Below are 15,219 nucleotides of genomic sequence, written 5' to 3'. Positions count from 1 at the left end.
CACCTGATGTGTAGCAACGTATCGCAACTTTTTTTCCATTGCTGGCAATGGGGTGGGCACGGTTTCAGCATGACGCATCCGCCCCACAGGCCGGCAGTTTGATACCCCTGCACTAAAGTATAGAAAAATTATAATAACCTCATCTGGGAAAGTACCAGCAATTAACACCTGACAGAATGTCTCTTTCTCCAAATTGACCATAATATCTACTTTAACAAAAAAAACCCCACTAGATCTAGCATTCTTTTAAAAAAATGACTAAACATCTGTTCCAAAACTGCACTAAGTTCATGCATATAAGGAATACCCAGAGAGATGAATCTGTGGCCTTCTGATTTCTAACTTCTTTACCAGCCCAGGCCATGGGCGGCAGGACCCAGTGAATGGCGGGGAGGGGGCATGCCCAATCGCTTTAAGCAACCAATTAAATCTAGGCAAACTTGGTACCATCATCAATATTGTCAACCAGGTTTTGCAATTATTTCATATTGCAAGAATTGTGTTGAAACAAGATGGAAAGAACACTAAAAGTGGAACAGCTAAAGATGATTTTAGTTTGCCTTCTCAATAGGCTACAGCTGAGTTGAAAGCAATCTCAGATAGATACCTTTTTAAATACCCCTAGAGAAATATTTAATGCTGCAGTTTGTAAAGTAGTTATATATGTTCTCTGAGAATTTCATTTTACTATAATTTATCTGAATCAGACAATTTGAAACTGGTTTGTAATCCTAACTTTATAAAAATCATAATTAAAGTCAATGGCACTTCCAATGTGAACATAGTGATTAATAGTTGTTTTAAAGGCACTCCAAAAAAGCTTATCATTTTATCTTGATAATGTGAGGAGGAGTTTGACAGCTCAACCCAACTTATTCTGAGACCAATTTCATTTTGTCCATTATTGTTCAGCAATATATTGGAACAGGGCCACTGACTAATTTATACTAACTGATTTGAAATTGATTGGTTATGATATCATTTGGAATTAGAAAAAGTAAATTCTTAAATGTATGTTTTTAAGATATTATCCGCTAAGATTTTAAGTCCGCTAACTGTAGTGGAAATTATTTTGGTGTAAATATACATAAGATTGCATTCTAATGTCATTTAAGGATATTTTGGTGATATTTACTTTCCACATTTTTATTACTGATGCTCAGGGAACTAAATATTGACATACCAACAGTAATACACTCAAACATAAAAATAGTGAAATAATAAGGCATCAATAAGCTTAGATTTTCAAATGCTTATTTGAGTCATAAAAGGCTTTCAAACTGTTTTGCAAAATTAGAAAAGCTAGAATCTTTTCTTAGATTTACAAGGTGAAATCGAATGATTACTAATCATTACTAAACACTAATTTGAAAGAATGCTTAGCTATGCTATTAGTGAAGGAAAACTGCTTTGGATGCACAAGTCTTTACTTTTAAGATACTGGGTGCAAGCCTTAATTCAAGTGATCATCCACTGTTTAAGCATATTCAGTGAAGGTTGAGAATTTAGTGAGCACCTTCCTAAAATTTGGAAAGTATCTTGGCACGAACATACCATTAAAAGAAAAAGGATCTACCCAAAATTAATATAACTGAATCCTGTACATATTTACAGACTTTACATACAAAGAGTGCTATGATTGGCAATATTCAACTCATTTGTTCTTGCATTCAAGAGCAATTGAAAAGGGCACATGACAATAATGCTGAATAAAATAGTAACAAAGCATTATCACAATTCATATCAGTTTCCCAAAATTTGTTGCCTTAATCTTCCCCAAGTTGTCTGGCTGAAAACTTACCAGTTATCAAGTCTAAGACACTGGAAGAATGTATGATGAAAATTGATTGTATCAATGAATTTATAAACAAATCCAAGTGATTGTTTTTAGCTTATTAGATACAGATGCAAATCTGCAAATCTAAAGATCCAATCTCTGAAGACAAGTTTAAAAAAACAGTTTTCAAGCTGAGCTTGGCTCTTGGTGATTCATGATGTTTTCTTGGCAACACTACTGTTTTTTTTCCTTGGGTCCATAATCAAAGTATCTAAACATAATTCCCTTGATGCTGAAAATCCAAGTTTGTTGTAATTTATAGTTTTACATTAGAATTACATCCCATAAAAGTTCCAGGTACACAGGTTATTTTCTGTAGCTACCAATGAAAGCAAAATTCTTACAAATTCCAGAAGACCTCTGAGGTTCATCCATAACAACTTAACACCTTTTACAATCATGCTGACAACTCAACAAATGAGCACGGCTGTAGCCATTTTCCATATTCATTTTCAGTTGACACATAGAATGGAGGGAGGGGGTTGCCAGGTGCTTCGCTAGTCTAAATAAACGTTTATCCCGTGGGAACCAAGGTCATCGGATGCTCCTGAGACTTCAAGCTGGGTGTTGTGTAAAAAGCCCACCAAGAAGATGTATTGGGGAACGTAGTTGCTTGCATAGTTTAGGGGTGGGATTTTTTTTAACTTTGTATTGGGGAACTGTTACGTGTGTCTCCATACTTGGTTTCACTTTTGATGTGCCAATACTTTGTAACTAATAAATATGTTCTTTGAGGAATTTCCAAGCCTTGGAGTTCTGCTTTATTTATGTCTGTCTGAACCAAGACATTAAACCAAGTCTCTTAAAACTTCATTTTCTCAGGGTGCTGGGATGGGATGACTCTGGAGAGTCAGTTTGCTGTCCACAGCCACTCGCTTGAACAACTGAAAGAGAAATTCGGCTGGCTGGAGGTAAAGGATACTATTCCTGTTGCCTAGGAGGTGGGTGCCAAGGAGGAAAATGCCAAGAACTACCCATCTCTTTCCCCCTTCCCCTCATCGGAATTCCAGCCCAACTGCTGGGGCTCATGCTGCTTTGCTCTGCCAATCACCAATTTACTCAAAACAGAAAAGGAGGGGGAAAACCCAACCTTGTCAGCCATTGCAATGGTCATTAGAGTGCCAGGCAGCATTCGAAAAACTAAAGAGACTCTTTGCAGCTGAACCAGTTCTTAAGTACCCTGACCATGGACAACATTCAAGCTGATGCAAGTGACATGGCCATGGGTGCCGTTCTCTTACAAAGAAATAACAGAGGGGAGTTACAACTTTGTGCTTACACTTCCCGGAAATTAACTGACACTGAAAGGTGGACAGTTTGGGAGTAAGAGGCTTTTGCAGTTCATTGAGCATTGCTGACATAGCATCACTTCTTGGAAGAGGGGGAAATACCTTTTGAGGTATGGACTGGTCACAAAAAATTGGAGGCTCTCAAGACCCCCCATAAATTATCCCCGAAGCAAGTTTGGTGGGCTTAGTACTTCAACTGTTTTAATTTCACTTTAAAATATTTTCCTGGTGGTAAGAACTTTTTGGCTGATGCCTTGTCTAGAATGCCCCAGTTCAAGAGCCACCAAGAGGAATTAATTAATTCCATTATTCCTCTGCCACACTCTGCTTCTCAAATAACAACCAGATCGCAGACATACAGACCCCCTGCTGGTCCTGTCGATCGCTCACTAAAGGAATTGAAGAAGAAATTAGACACTGATGCCTGGTTTACAGATAACAAATCTATATTAACCTTAGGGGGAGGACTAGCTTGGAAAGATTCTAAGTTATACCTCACAGATGGCCTCAGACTCCAAGTCATGATGCTAAGCAAGTGGGTCACTTTGGATTTTTAAAAACATTGCATCTGGTTGGAGGCAATTTTGGTGGTCAAGAATGAAAAAGGACATTGAAAGTTATGTTAAGAGTTGTGCCACTTGTGCTACTATGAAGTGGTGTCCTGGAAAACCACCAGAATTATTGAAACAAGTTGCCAATCACTCTCAGCCTTGGGAGGAGATAGCCATGGATTTTATAGTGGAATTACCTGAGAGCAAGGGAAACACTGTAATATGGACTGCGATTGATCTATTCTCCAAATGGGTGCATTTGCATCTTTGTGACAACCAAGATGTGGATAACTGAGAATCTCCATAGATAACTATTCAAAAACTATCATTTGAATTTCTTTTTGTTCCTGCTAACTACAATTACACATGACTAGGGTTTAAGAAAACAACCCAATTCAAAAAGTCCAATCTTTTGATTAATTGCAGCTACACATAATCAGAACTTAAGAAAAATAGGGAGTAAAGTTTTTGTGCTGCTCCTCACATCTAGGCTGGAGGAAAAGCAGAGTATATCAGCCTAAGGTTTGTTATTGTAATACTAAATTGTAACCAGAGTCAATCTCTCTAGCTAAGTATTTTTAGCAGGAACTTCAACATAAAGAATACATGAGCAAATTTTAAAAAATTAAATTATTTCAGCTTTTCTTTGAGAATTAGCTATATGAACAGTTATGGCTCCTCCTCTATGACTCCTCCTAGAGTTGTAGCAAATTCTTTCCAGCTCTCACCCTTTTGAAATAAATATATTCTGATTTAAAAAAACAACAATAGAGCGCTATCATGCTTGCAAGTGCTGACTCTTCCATTGCTTGTCCTAGATTTCTAAATCATCCCAGTCCCCAGATCTGGCATCATGGAAAAGTAAGTTATTTTTCCACAGGAAAAGCTACACTTCATGGAGCACAGGCAATCTTGGATCTCCTGTATAATCTCAGAATGACACCTTCAGATTGGAAAGTATATTTTTCCTACTGTTACCACAGGCCTAAGGAAAGATTTCCAACAACAACGGCTACAAAAGAATCCAGCTTCAACCCACTTGCCTTGCTTTATGAAAGCCATCAGAACTTTGGAAGTTCACTCCTGTCCTAAATAGGTTTTCTTAAACAAATACCCCATTGAGATGTCACAAACGTTGAATAGAAATAACCTCTTATAAGCATTTTGTTCAAATTCTTTTGGTTAATTCTAAACCGTCTTCTTTTCTATAGAACATTTCCATAATGTTCTAATAGTTTTGTTAAGAAAAATTACAAAAACATCCTGCATTTTCTGGGTTTTCTCATCCAAAAGAAATGGAAAACTTCAGGAAGTAGGCATAAACTATGGTATTTTACATGTTATTCTCCCTAAAAATTAGATTATAGATTAACAAAAATATCCCACCATACATTCCAATAATACTATCACTACTCTACTGCTCCCAAAGTTCAAACACCCAAAACAGAACCAGTGTACAATCTGGAGGGTCCTTCTGGAGTCAGCTCCTATTCAAAAAAAAAGATGGATAGGAGGATGTTTTTACAGATTTGTGTTGTGCACCAATCTCATCCTGGACCAATAGGCTCAGCTCATGGTGACCACACAAATGGACTAATGCAGTGCATTTTACATGGGGCTATCTTTGAACAATATCCAGAAGCTACAACTGGTTCAAAATATGGCAGCTCAAGTAATTATCAGCACTGCTTAATCTGCACATGCTACACTTTTGCTCATGAATTGCATTGGTTGCCAGTATGATTCCAGGTTCAATTCAGAGCGCTGATTATTTCCTACCAGTGCCAATGGACCTGGGTATTTGCAGGACTGCCTCTTCCCTGTTCAGTTTACTCATCCAATAGGATGGGAAGAATGATGCTGGAGGAATTCTTAAATTTTGTTGCAGTGTCAGCAATGTTTCATTTATTCATCTCTGGGCTTAGTGTATGTTTTTATCTTTTATTGCAGACTGCTTCAGTCTTCAGAATAAAAGAATAAATCTTTTTTGCTTCATAGTTTAAACTAAGATTCTCTGACAGTCTTATTCATCTATATTTCAAATGGGAAACTTTTTGGTGATCAAGAACCATATTTAATGTTTTTGGGAGAGATTGAAAGTTAAAAAGTGAATGGGGCTTCACCATCCTTATATGGAGGACATTTTCATTAGAGTGTGGGATTCTTATTTAAGTACTTGCATTAGGGCTTACATTGAAGATTTCATGATGTTTTTCACTTTTTACCCTTTTCAAAAGAGTAAGAAATCCTGCAGTCAGTTTTCATCACTCCTGATTAGGAGAACTTCAAGGGCTGCCTTAAATGGGGCACTAATCAGTATTGAACCACGTTTAATAACAAAGAGACTGAAAGAGTGTTAATATCAAACTTATATTCACTATTTATTCCCCTTCATTATAGCTGAATAATTGAAATGATAACTAAAATCATTTCTCAGGCCATTAACATTACACAGGAGGAAAAATAGGGCCTACTTATTTTCCTTCCAGAGATCTTCATCTGCCGTCTACAAGTTGGAGGTAATCTGCAGAAGACCAGAAGAACTAGTAAAAACTTTGCCTTTGCCTCCTTGGGCACCCTGGAACACTCTTCTGCCATGAAGAAAGGCAACATGTTTTCAGAAAGTTTCCATGCTTCACACCTAGACTGTCAGTATGGTAGATATGAAACCATCTTGCAGAACTGTAGCTAACAGGAGGTATTATGCATCACCTGTTGCAATATATATAAAATGCCTGAAGAAAAGGTTTGATTCTACCTCCTTAGAAGAGCTCAACAACTGGAAATGATGTAACAATATCTTATTCTACTATCTAAATTTGGGGTCTCTATATGGCAAACATTTGTTAAGAACTTCCTCAAATGTTCCAAAAACCAGCATACGATTTAAGGGAAATTGAAGACTTCCAACGATATTCTCAGAATCATACATAGAAATTAAATATAAAACCCTTTAATATGGCGTTGTATATCTCCAAGCATGGGTATAGATATTCTAGGTGACAAAGTTCAGATTTTGTTACATGACACAGTTCTGTAGTTAAGAAACCATCCTGAGCTGTAATAATAAAAAAGAATTTTTAAAATTATTAGGCATAAAATTATTTGTAAATTATTAAATTATCTGTAAATTATGCAATTTATGAATATATGGATTTGGGAGATTATTTCCAGAATCATTTGAAAATGAACATTGTATGTAATGGATGTAAACATAAACGGATGTGTTTGAGTCTAGAAGTAAAGATTTCTGGAAGTCAACTTTCATCTCTGATGACTTTGTAGATCTGTCCATGCAGTTTTCCTGACAACACAGAATTACTTTGACACTTCCTTCTTCTGGGGCTTTTATTTTCCTCTTCCAGACTGAAATATCAACTTGGATGGTCAACTCCCATCCAAGGATCAATGGGTCCAACTCCATCTTGGCTGGGTTAGGGGAATTCAGGCAAGGCAAACTAGGTGCTAACTCCTATTGAAACATATCTGACAGACATGCTAATCAGCCTGTCTAATTCTTTACCTTGATATTTCTCCTCAGATATCTGCTCATTGGGATTGCAAAGCTACCTTAGAACCTGCCAAGAAAGAGTTGGACTCATTGATTCTTGGTTGGGATCTAATCTAAATTCTAACTAAATCTGCCCCCACTTCCATGAAGAGGCACTATTCTAAGTAAGTGTGTTTCTGGATGTTATTGATTTTTATAAGGTTTTGAGCCTTAGTTGTCCATAACTGTATTCTTTTGTTCTTGCAACTGTTATAATATTCCCCTGCTATTATTTTGTTTTTATGAATATAAAGAATATGGAAAGAATCAAGGGCCCCAGCAACTAGTGAATAAAATATCAGTTATATACCTGTCTACTAGGTGGTCATATTCCTTTAAGAATAATTTCAGAAAATTTCTCCATTCTACAAATTCTGATTACCACGAATTGGAAATCATAAAATTCCATGTCTTCAAACACATATTTTAATTAAAGTGAGATTTAAAATCTGTGATAAATTTGCTGGCTGTATTTTCCTCAATACGTAAACCATGAAGCTCATAACCTGAACCATGATCTTGATGAAAATATGTATAAGCAAGTATTATACCTTTAAATATATTATAAAATATAGACAAATATACTGGTTATGCTTATTATCTTCTGTATAGTTCCTATTTCTGCACTTACTTCCCTTTCCATCTGCTATGCTACCTAGCTTATCCACATCCTCTAGCCATACATTTAAAGGGACAATGATTAGAAGAGCAGAGAAAGAAAAACCTTACCTCTGCCAGAAGCCAAAATTAAATGAAGCAACAGGAGACCAAGAGAAACCTTGACGTTTAGTAAGCATTCCCATACTTTCTCCATGAATATATGGCTCACTTTACAGGCTGCCATCCTAAAAGGTACAAGATAAACAATTAGCTACATGTATAAATGAGGAGTTATACAAGCAATCCTCAGCTTAAAACCATTTGTTTAATAACAATTCAAAGTTACAATGGCACTGAAAAAAGTGACTCATGACCATTTTTAACACTTAAGACCATTGCAACATCCCCAAGGTCATGTGATCAAAATTTGATGCTTGGCAACTAGCATGTATTTATGATGGTTGAAGTTTCAGGGTCATGTGATCTCCTCTTGTGACTTTCTGAAAAAAAAGTCAACGGAGAAACCGGATTCACTTAATAGTTGTGTTACTAACTTAACAACTGCAGTGATTCACTTAACAACTGTGGCAAGAAAAGTCATAAGATGGGGCAAAACTCACTTAACATCTCGCTTAGCAATGAAAATTTTGGGCTCAATTCACATCATAAGTTGAGGACTACTTGTACCAATGTTTTTAGATTATGTTTGATATGTGTAACAGTGATTATGACTCTCTGGAAAACTGCCTATGTTTCATTATCCTGCTCCCTATTATGAACTGCTAAAATAACATTACCAAACCTTTGTTCAATCACATTGAATAATAATAATAATAATAATAATAATAATAATAATAATAATAATAATGCAAAAAGCCACACTGAACTTGAATCAATACTCAATGCAATTCAACTGTTTAGCAGTGATATCAGAATGAACTTTGGACTTGGAAAATGTGCTATATTATCCATGCAACGAGGAAAAATGGGAAAAATAGAAGGAATAGAACTGGGAAATGGAAGTATTGTGAAAGCACTAGGAAAGGATGACGGTTACAAATACCTAGGCATATTGGAAGCAGATAACATCTTGAATGGAAAAGTCAAAGAGTCAACGCAAAAGGAATACATCAGGGGAGTTCGCAAAATACTAAAATCAAAGCTGAATGCTGGAAACATAATTAAAGCCATTAACACATGGGCAGTCCCAGTGATACGTTACCCAGCTGAAATTATCAACTGGACTTCAACTGAACTGGAAAACTTAGACCAGAAAACGCGTAAACCTTTGAATATGCACCATGCTCTACATCCATGAAGTGACATCAACAGGCTGTACCTGCCAAGAAAAATAAGGGGCTATTGCAAATCCACCAAACTATAGAAGAAGAAAAACGAAGTTTGAATGACTATGTGAATCAAAGGACAGAAAAATTGCTGCAGGCTGTGAAAACAGACAGCATTGTAAAAATAACAGAAACAAATGCAGAATATAAGGGAAAACGGCTGGATGACAGATTAAATAAATGGAAAACCAAAGCTTTGCATGGACAAAGCGTGAAGATCTTGTGGGACTTTCGAATACAGACAGATCGCCATTTGGAACACAACACGACAGATATCGCAGTTGTAGACAACCGAAGTGTACAGCTGATTGATATCGCTGTACCAGGAGATGCCAGAGTCGAAGAAAAAGAACTGTAAAAAATTACAAAATATCGTGACTTGTCCATCAAAACTGCGCGATTATGGATGAAATGCGTAACAGTGATACCCATTGTTATCGGAGCACTGGAAACTTTGTCCAAAAACTTTGCAAAATACATCAAGAAACTGCAGCTTCCTGCAATAACTCCAGCAATGCTACAAAAAAACTGCGCTACTTGGAACATCAAGCTCCCTTCGTCCAGTGCGCTCCCACAGGGAGGGTCTTCTCAGGGTACCGCCGGTAAGAGACTGCCGGCGGACAACACCCAGGGATAGGGCCTTCTCAGTGGGTGCGCCTGCCCTTTGGAACCAGCTGCCAGTGGAGCTTAGGACTGCCCCCGACCTCCGTTCGTTCCGCTGGGACCTGAAGACCTGGCTCTTCGAGCTCTCTGGCCCAGGCTGAGAATTTTAATTTTAATTTTAACTGGGGTTTTATTTGTTCAGGGGCGGATATAATTTTTTTTAATCTGTTTTTAACTTTTGTATTTTTTGTTTTAATCACCCTGTAAACCGCCCTGAGTCCTTCGGGAAAGGGCGGTATATAAATATAATTAAATAAATAAATAAATAAATAAATAAATAAATAAATAAATAAACATCTTGCATTTTAAGGAAGTAACTGGTTGATATGCTGGCAGCAACCCGTGTCAACCATCAGCACCAGTCAATTTGAATGTTCAGTTGACTGAGGTTCATGTTTAATGAATAAAAGACAACAACAACAACAACAACAACAACAACAACAACAATAGAGCTGGAAGGGACCTTGGAGGTCTTCTAGTCCAACCCCCTGCTCAGGCAGGAAACCCTATACCATTTCAGTCCAGTCTCTTCTTAAAAACTTCCAGTGTTGGAGCATTCACAACTTCTGGAGGCAGGTTGTTCCACTGATTAATTGTTCTAATTGTCAGGAAGTTTCTCCTTAGTTCTAGGTTGCTTCTCTCCTTGACTAGTTTCCATCCATTGCTTCTTGTCCTGCTTTCAGGTGCTTTGGAGGATAGCTTGACTCCCTCTTCTTTGTGGCAGTCCCTGAGATATTGGAACACTGCTGTCATGTCACCCCTCATGTCACCCCCCCTTCTCTTTGTTAGACTAGACATACCCAGTTCCAGCAACCGGTCCTTATATGTTTTAGCCTCCAGTCCCCTGATCATCTCCCTTGCTCTTCTCTGTACTCTTTCTAGAGTCTCAACATCTCTTGTAAATCATGGTGACCAAAACTGGATGCAGTATTCCAAGTGTGGCCTTGTAATTTATGCAGAACAGCAGTAAACTCAACAAATTGATTGATTCAATACCTGATACAAATGGATTGCATCAAACCCATCCGCACCAGCCACCAGGACATTTATATACTGCTCCTTGCTCCTTGCTCTCTGTAACATTTGCCTCCGCCACCCCCACCCCCAAGGACCTGAACTGCAAGGAAGGCAATGAGCTCAAATATTTTTTATTACTTTATCAAAAGATAAAATACAGAAATACAAGAAAAATGAAGATAATGGGAAAAAAGGGAGGAAAGGGGAAAGAAAGAAAAGGGTTGGGGAAAGGGGAAAACAAAAAGAAAAGCACTGACTTCCAACTTCCAAAAGAAAGGTTTAAACTAGGCAAAAGAGACAAAAAGTGCTATGGATCTGATTTTGCAAAAAATGAATTGGAAATCTTACTGTGTGGTAATGATAAACATATTCAAGGTGTTCGTAATGACTTACAAAGCCCTACATGGCATGGGTCCGGATTACCTACGGCAACACCTGCGGCCGGCGTCAACCTCCCTCCGTCCAGTGTGCTCCCACAGAGAGGGCCTCCTCAGGGTGCCTCCGATCAAAGAATGTCGATTGGTGGCCCCCAGGGGGAGGGCGTTGTCTGTGGGCGCGCCAGACCTATGGAACCGCTTGCCGGTTGAGCTCCGGACGGCCCCCGAACTTCGCTCCTTCCGGCGCGATCTAAAAACGTATCTATTTGAGCAGTCTGACCTGGTCTGATGGGTTAGGGTTGGGGTTTTAAATACGTTTTAATTATTGTTTCAACCTTGGGCCTTTATTTAATCGCTTTTAACTTTTGTATCCTGTTTTGTATTTATTCCCTGTACACCGCCCTGAGTCCTTCGGGAGAAGGGCGGTATAAAAATATAATAAATAAATAAATAAAATAAATATTATTGCTAAGGTTTATAAATTGTTATTGAAGTTGAATTTGGAGAATGAGCATGTAAAGCATTGTACGATTCAGTGGGTAAAGAACTTGGATATAATGCTTGAACAATGGGAGAATATGTGGATGAAAGGTTTAAAATTCACATGGAATTATAATTTAAAAGAAAATTTTTATAAGATGATGCACCGTTGGTATCTAACACCAGACAGATTGTTAAGAATATATAAAGGTATTTCAAATGAATATTGGAAATGTAAAGGTAAAGAAGGAACTTTTTATCATTGATGAAGGAAATGTAACAAAGCAAAGTATTATTGGAGTAGGATTCACATTTTAATACAGAAGATTTTTAAGGTGAAGGATAAAAGGATAAAACCATAGGCTTTTCTTTTAGGTTTAATGGATAAGGATTTTTTTTAAAAAATGGAACTTTGCTATTATGTATGTTAATGGAAACAAGAATACTTTATGCACAAAAATGGGATACCTTGATTCCCACCATTGAGGAATGGCTGCAAAAGTTGGAGTTAGCAGAGATGGCTAAACTGATTGCTTTGATTAAAGAAAGGAACACAATTAATTTTGTTTCTTCTTGGAAACTGCTTTTGGGCTTTGGGCTTGAGAGAGAGAGAGAAAATGAAACTTTCATTTTAGGTTTTGCTGATTAGATAGGTTTGTTGTTGTAGAAATAGCTAGTGTACATTATCATATGATAGTAAAAAGTTGAGGTTTTATGTTACTACCTTATTGCACTATAAGAAAGGCAATGGGAAGAACTGCAGTAAGTCATTTTTTTAAATTTTTCAGTAAGCTTGATATCTACATGTAGAAACGATTGCCCAAAGATAATGTCAAACAGCCAAAGGTTTATTATGATCCTGCAATCAGTCAATTAGAGTGTCTGTTGTACCATAGATCAATTCTTCTCCTAATCCATCTATCTTACTTTAAAGCTCTTTTAACCACTCCTTTTCAGTTACCTATTACAATTTTGCTGAATCTCTTTGCAAAATTTTACTTGTTTGCTTGACTATAATCACCCAAAGCATTATCATTATTTATTTATGCTGGAGATTTAGTCTACAATGAGAGGAGAATGAAATGGTTCAAGCTATTCTTAATTGCCAGCTGCAAGCCAACTTAAACAATCTTAAATGTTCTAAATTTGCATTGCCCAGATGCTGCAGAAATTGGCAAGGTGTTGGACCCTGTCAACTAATGCATACCTGAGGAAATGCAAATTCTAGGCTCTTGGCTAGAGAGACATGGTTAAGCAGCTCAAATGCATTGTCCAGAGATCCACGAGATGTAGAGATATGAATCTTTCCCATTTTTATAAAATAAACCACATTATTTATACAATTTCCCTTGGTTAAGATTCCATACCTATGGGATGGGTAAAGACTTCATAAATTTTGCAACCATTTCCTTTGCTAGCAGATAGACAAGAACAAATCTGAGAATTTCTCTATGATCCTAGCTATCTTTGTGATGAAAATGTCATCCCTAAATTTGTCCTCAAGGGAATAAAATAGCATGACAGCTTGTCGTGAAAATTCTTCTTTTTTGGGATTCTTCTGGCCATTTTCTTGAATTCAATAATGAGTCCTTCAGCAATACAGTTAACTTCTTTGCAAAGACTTGGAAAGGAATCATTCAGTGTCTTCCAAGAAACTCATTATATATTGGATTCTTTCCTCCATGCTAAATTTGGATCCATGGACGTTTGTTTTGAATATTAGTATATCGCAATATCTTGTAGTATATTGTTGTGATAATGCCGTAACCACTCAGTGAGACTTCAAACATCACTGTGTGTCTGCCTTCAAATCCAAATCTTTCTAAATGTGGAAGATTAATTAGTGCTCCTTGATCGTTTATCACAAGGAGAACAGCATTAATTCCAGAATACCATCTACTTATTAAAATGGAATGGGAAATGGAATATTTTTGGCACTGTTTTACTAGATTGATGGAAATGCCCCAACTTCTATACATTTTCTGCGTTGCATGAGAAAGAAGATCTTCCTTCCCCTGTCCTTACCACTTTCTACAGAGGGACGATCAAGAGCATCCTGTCGTACAGCATCATAGTCTGGTTTGGAAGCATTACTGCTTCATACAGGAAAGTGGTGCAGAGAGTGGTGAGGATGGCTGAAAAGATTATTGGCAGTTCCCTCCCTTCCATCCAGGACATAGCATATAAGTGTTCCTTGAGCAGGGTCCGCAAAATTGTCTGGGACACTACACATCTTCTTCACGACCTGTTTTTTTTTTGTTACCTTCTGGAAGCAGGCTTCATAGTATCTGAAGCAGAACATCCAGATTCAGTCACAGTTTTGTTCCATACAGTATTAACCTTGTGAACTCTAAAGCTTCCTCCTTCCATTATGTATTCAAGATGGACAATGATTAATATTTATATGTACTTATATGTAAGGGTGTAGGTCTATACATATGTTGTATATATTATGTTTAAATGTGTTTATGTATGTGTACATTTTGAGAGCAAGCAACTAAATTTCATTTTTAATGTGTGCCTTTATGCCCACAGTAAAAAATGACAATAAAGGTTATTTATCTATTAGCCAAAAACTCTTTGACCTCAGGAGTCTTTCCCAGGCATGTATGCCATAATTTCCAAGAGTATGTAGCAGAAGGTAAAATTATGCCTGAGGATTTTCACCTAGATAGTTTTCATACCCTTCTGTGCCCATTTCCTATTTGTATCTGAAGCATTATCATACCCTTAACTCTTATAGCTCAGTCTTATTTTCTGCCAACATCTCCTTGAACTGTTCAACAATGTTTTCTCATTTGTTTTATAATGCTTTCCTGCACAATCCCATAGGGACATTTGTCCTTGACAAGTTAATGTTGATTCTTAGCAACCACATAGAACTTTTCCATGACATTCTGTTTCTAACTTGGTCTTTCTGGTCTACCAACAGTGCACCTACTGCCATTGTAACTTGTGTCCATCCATCTTGCTGCTGGTTGTCCTCTTCTGCTCTTTCTTTCCATCTTTTCCGGTGTTAAAGCCTTATCCAGAAAGCTGGGTCTTCGCATAATGTGTAGAAGCAGGATAATTTGAGTCAGGTCATTTGTGCCTCAAGTGAGGATTCTGGGTTGATTTGTTTGATCATCCATTTGTTTGTTTTCTTGTCTGTCTGTGGTATTTTTATGAGACTTCTCCAACACCAAAGTTCAAAAGCGCCACACTGGTCCTATCTTGCTTCTTCAAAGTCAACTTTTGCTTCTATAATGTGTCACATGGAATTCCATTGCTTGCATGAGTCTGATCTTTATAAGTACTCCTCCAATATTCCCACTTAAACAGAGTCTTCTACCCATGGCCTCAGAAACACATGCCTCAATTTTTTGGATAAAACCCACAAAAGCAATAGTTACCAATTTCATTTGTTATTTAATTCAAAAGAAAGCAAACTTCTTTATCTTGGCCCAATCCAGTTTTGACATGTGCCTCCTCCAACACACCTTCTAAATATGCTTTGCCTGAAAAAAAGT

The 15,219-nt window shown here is 37.3% G+C and overlaps 1 protein-coding gene across 1 annotated transcript in view; it reads right to left on the bottom strand.

Moving 5' to 3' along the window:
- Nucleotides 1–15,219, bottom strand: part of ADGRG2 (adhesion G protein-coupled receptor G2) — a gene marked incomplete at both ends in the record, with an annotated part of 66,600 nt that overhangs the window by 41,501 nt on the left and 9,880 nt on the right. The gene's annotated exons all lie outside the window — the stretch shown is intronic.

Source organism: Vipera ursinii (assembly GCF_947247035.1).
Source record: "Vipera ursinii genome assembly, chromosome: 4".
Taxonomy (NCBI): domain Eukaryota; kingdom Metazoa; phylum Chordata; class Lepidosauria; order Squamata; family Viperidae; genus Vipera; species Vipera ursinii.
This window is presented reverse-complemented; position numbering and strand designations above follow the sequence as displayed.